The sequence below is a fragment of the Chrysochloris asiatica genome, unplaced genomic scaffold (genome assembly GCF_000296735.1).
Source record: "Chrysochloris asiatica unplaced genomic scaffold, ChrAsi1.0 scaffold00038, whole genome shotgun sequence".
NCBI classification, from domain to species: Eukaryota; Metazoa; Chordata; class Mammalia; order Afrosoricida; family Chrysochloridae; genus Chrysochloris; species Chrysochloris asiatica.
Window position 1 is genome coordinate 5,679,991 of NW_006408556.1, and position 5,584 is coordinate 5,685,574.

Consider the following 5,584-nt stretch of genomic DNA (forward strand, 5'->3'; position numbering starts at 1 on the left):
CCCCGGCCCCTCCTGCCTCCCTCTCGCCACACCAGACATTCAGTTATTTGATCATTCATCCACTTAATGTGTAGGAGTGCCTGCCAGATGCCCTGGACTCTGCTAGCTGTTGGGAAAAGGAGAGCAACAACAGCCCTTCCCTTCCTGAGTGCCTGCTGGGCAGGGCTAGGGGCTATTCTTGGTCCACTCATACCAAATGCCCTGCATACATCTGCTTATAAGAGGATAAGTCAAAAAATATTTCTATTAGGATTCCAGTTCATACATACATGGATTTATTCCAAACAAAAAGTGTTTAAACACATCTCTGCCATCCGTGGATGGCTGTAGTCAAGATTTCTCAGTAATATACTTGTCTTAGTCTCCCTAGGCTTCCTTCAAAAAAAGAGTCATTTAAGATAGTGACTTCCAGGCAGATCTGCTGCATCAGTTCAATACAAGGCAGAGAGCTTGGCTATGGTTATGGTGACTGTTTTTTGAGATTGCAAAGGGGAAATACCCATAGATTGTCTTCAAGGACACAGGATGATCATGGGGACTTATTAGGGAGAAGTTTAAGAAAATGGAGAACTGCATTGGTGAGAAAAAGGCCAGGAAATTTGCACTAAGGAAGTTTTTCCCATCACAATAATAATGCCCCTGCTCATTGTTCGACGGTAACAGGAGCTGTCCTATGAGAATTGCTTTGGGAATGTTACCACATCCATCCTACAGCTCTGATCTTGACCCTTCAGATTCCTTTTTGTTCCCCAAACTCAAATAAAAATTAAAAGGAACAGGATTTGAGTCCCTCAAGGATGCCCAAACAGCCCAAATCAAAGAGCACGGAATTATTTGGGGAAGGATTAACCAAAAAAACCCAAATGCAGTGCCATCTAGTTGAGTCTGCCTTACAACGACCCTATGTAGGGTTTCTGATACGGCCTTATTTTTCTCCTGACGAGCAGCTGGTAGATTTGAGCTGCTGACCTTGAGGTTAGCAGTCCAATGCTTAGCCCATAGCATCACCAGTGACCCCAAGGAGAGGTTGTTGTTGTTCTTAAGTGCTGTTGAGTCGGTTCCTACTCATAGCGACCCTGTATAGGGTTTCCAAGAAGCAGCTGGTGGGTTTGAACTGCTGACCTTGTGGTTTGCAATCCAGTGCTGATCCTACAGCGCCACACCAGGAGTCCTTAGGAAAAAATTAGAGAGATGAAAACAGAAGTATATAGACCTAGATGAGGCTATGTGGAGAAACAATCACTTCACTTTGATCACTTTGTTGAATAAAGGTTTCTATGATTTTGTAGCAATACTTTTTACTTATCCTTGTATATCCCTCTTCTCCCACCCCACTCCAGCACCTCTAGGTTACACATCTTTATTTCTCAACACCCAGAACAGTGCCAGCCATTGAGCAGACCTTCTATACATTGGATGCATGTAATATTGGAATGGACAGAAAGGGAAATTGGCTTGTGCCTAAAGCTGGTCTTAATTGTGATTTAGGGATAACAAAAGAGGAAAAAATAAAACAAATAACCTGCTGTTATTAGAATTAGTTATCTTGCCAAGGACAATAGATAAGCACTGGACTGCTAACCACAAGTTCAAACCCACCAGCCACTCCTTGGAAACCCTACATAGGGTCGCTATGAGTCAGAAACAACTTGACAGTACTTAACAACATCAAAGTTATAAAGGCATTTACTTTTAGACCCAGCAATGCACTTCTAGGAATCTAGTTGGCAGATGGAGGCTCACACATATGAAATAATATCCCTCTATGTACAAGGAGTCCTGGTGTGGCAATGTGGGCTAATGCACCAGACTGCAAAGTCGTTTGAACTGCAAGGTCGGTGGTTCAAGCTCACCAGCTACTCCTTGGAAACCCTATACAGGGTCACTATGGGTCGTAATTGACTCGACGGCACTTAACAACAACAACAATGTACAAGCCTAGTCACTGCAACATCGTTTGCAACAGATCAAAAACAGTCAGTGTTCATCTATAGAAACAAACAAAAATCCGTTGCCTAGGTCATTCTGACTCATGGAAACCCTGTGTGCTACAGAATAGAACTGCTCCATAGGGTTTTCTTGGTTGTAATCTTTTTATTTTATTTTATTTTTATAGTATAGTGTCCATTTTATTTTCCAAAACTGATTTGTCTTCAGTCTTCAGACTCCATGAGCTTTGGTAGAGATCCTGGGGCAGCGCCTGCAGGTCTAAATCAGGGTGTGGGTGTTCTGTCCATGTGGGCTTCACAAGAAGAGTTTCTGAGCACCTTGTGTGGGTGGTACATCTCACACAACAATGCCGTTTCACGTAGAGCTTGGGAAGCACGGATGCCTCGAAGACGCTCACTTTGGAAATGTTCCTGATGGCTGGGGCCTCTACTGTGTTTTGAATTATGAACGTTCTTAATGGCCTTGTCTGGGCACGCAGGGGACCCAGTGGGTGCACTGAATAGACAGCAGTGCACATGGGACATTCTCCAGAACAGACCACATGCTAGGCCACAAAGCAAACCCCAATAAATTTAAAAACATCAAAATACTACAAAGCAATGTTCAGATCACAATGCTATAAAATTAAAACCAACAATAGGAAATTCAAAGGTGAAAAACCAAATACATGGAAATTGAATAACACCCTGTTTTAAAACTACTGGGCAATAAAAGAAATAAAAATGAAATAAAAGAATTCCTTGAATCAAATGAGAACAAAAACATAACATACAAAAACCTTTGGCACACAGTAAAAGCAGTGCTAAGAATGCAATTTGTATGTATAAATGCACACATCCAAAAAGGAGAAAGAACCAAAATCAGCTCTTTAACAGAATATCTGCAACAATTGCAAAAAGGGTAGCAAAGTAAGCCTACATCCACCAGAAGAAAAGAAATAATAAAGATTAGAGCAGAAATAAATGAAATAGAAAATAGAAAAACAATAGAAAGGATCAACAAGATAAGAAGCTGGTTCATAAAGGATTAATAAAATTGACAAATCATTGGCTAATCTAACAAAAGAAAAGAAGATGCAAATAATATGCCTAAGAAACAATATGGATGACATCACAACAGAACAAATGGGAATAATAAGGACAAGCACAGAATAGTATGAAGAATTGTCCTGGTGTGGCACTGTGGGTTAATGCACTGGCTGCAAGTTTGGCAGTTCAAGTTTACCAACTGCTCCTCAGAAAGTCTATGCTATAATTTGGAACTGACTTGACAGCAGTTAACAACACAAAGAATTGTACTCCAACAAATATGAAAATCTAGAAGAAACGGACAAATACAACCTAAAAAAACTAACACAGAATGAAGTAGAAAACTTGAACAGACCTATAACAAAAGAAGAGATTAATCAGGCCACTAAAAAACTCTCAACAGAAAAAATAGTCCAGGACCAGATGGCTTTGCTAGTGAATTCTACCAAACATTCACAGAAGAGCTGACACCAACTCTACCCAAACTATTCGAGAACATAGGAAAAGATGGAAAACTCCCAAATACATTTTAGGAAGTGAGCATAACCCTCATACCAAAACCAGGCAAAGATATCATTAAAAAAGAAAATTATACACCAATATCCCTCATGAACATAGTTTCAAAAATTTTCAACAATATCCTAGCCAATAGAATTCAACAATATAATAATAAAAAAAACCCCAATACGTCATGACCAAGTGGGATTCATACTAGGGATGCAAGGACGGTTCAATATTAGAAAAACAATCAATGTAGCCCATCACATAAATAAAACAAGGGAAAAGAAAAACATGATCATATCGTATGGTGCAGAAAAAGCATTTGACAAAATTCAACATCCATTCCTAATAAAAACACTCAACAAAATAGGAATAGAAGGGAAATACCTCAACATAATTAAGGGCATATATACAAATCCAACAGCCAACATTACTATTGATGGAGAAGAACTAAAAGCATTCCTTTTGTGAACAGGATCCAGATAAGGATGTCCTTTATCACCACTTCTATTCAATATTGTGTTGGAAGTCTTAGCCAGAGCTATATGGCAAGAAAGGGAAATTAAAGGTATCCAAATTGGCAAAGAAGAAGTAAAACTCTATCTGCTATGATCCTATACACAGAAAACCCCAAAGACTCAGCATGAAACCTGTTGGGACTCATTGAAAGATGCAACAAAGTGGCAGGATACAAGATCAATATATATATAAAAAATCAGTTGGATTCCTCTACATTAATAAAGACAGCTCTGAAAATGAAATCAGGGAAACAATACCATTTATGAAAGCCAAACAAAAGAACTGTATAAATATTGCTGCAAAACATTACTACAAGAAACTAAAAGAGACTTACCAAAAAGGAAGAATACTCCATGTTCATGGATAGGAAAGCTCAACACTGTGAAAATGTCAACATCATCCAAAGCACTCTGTAGATAAAACGCAATCCCAATCCAGATTCCAGCATCATTCTTTAAAGAGGTGGAAAAATTGATCACTAACTTTATATGCCACCACTCGTCTGTCAGATTGCCGTACTGTGGTGACTTGTGTGTTGCTGGAAACTATGCCATCGGTATTTTAAATACCAGCAGGATCACCAATGGTGGACAGGTTTCAGATGACTTTCTAGCCTAAGACAGACTAGGAAGGGAGAAACAGACTACTTACGAATAATTTAGTCACTGAAAACCTTATGAATAATAGTGGAACACTGTCTGATAGCACCAAAATATTTAATCTTGAAACATGATGAAGAGCACCAAAATATTGTCAGATATACTATCATAATATGAGCTCCTCAGGCTGAAAGTCACTCAAAATATGACTGGAGAAGAGCTGCCTCCTCAAAGTAGAGCTGACCATGATGACAAGAATGAAGTAAAGTTTTCAGGACGTTCATTTGTTGATGATGCACTACTAATATTGAGGAGAAACAGCTATACACATTCCTAATAATTGGAACATGGAATGTATGAAGTCTGAATCTAGGAAATTTAGATGTTGTCAAAACAAAATGAGACACATAAATATCAATATCCTAGGCATTAGTGAACTGAAATAGACTGGCATTGGTCATTTTGAATCTGAACCATAAGGTTTGCTATCCTGGAAATGATAAATTGAAGTGGAATGGTGTCATATTCATCATCAATTAGAACATATCAATATCTATCTTGAAATACAGGATAATATCCACACACCTACAAGGAAGAACAGTTAATACAACTATTATTCAAATTTACACTCTAACCACTATAGCCAGTGATGATGAAATTGAAGAATTCTACTGACTTCCTGGTGTGGCACTGTGGGTTAATGCGCCAGACTGATAAAATATTTGAACTGCAAGGTTGGTGGTTTAAGCCCACCAGCTGCTCCTCGGAAACCCTATACAGGGTTGCGATGGGTTGGAATTGACTTGGCGACACTTAACAACAACAACCAGCTCCTTCAGTCTGAAATTGATCAAACATGTAATCAAGAAGTACTGATAATACATACGAAGGGGTAGGGGAATGTAAGAACAAGACAGATGGGAAAACAATTAGGCAGATTTTCATGGGCTAAGTGGGACAGAGGTAAATAATGATATATGCACAATC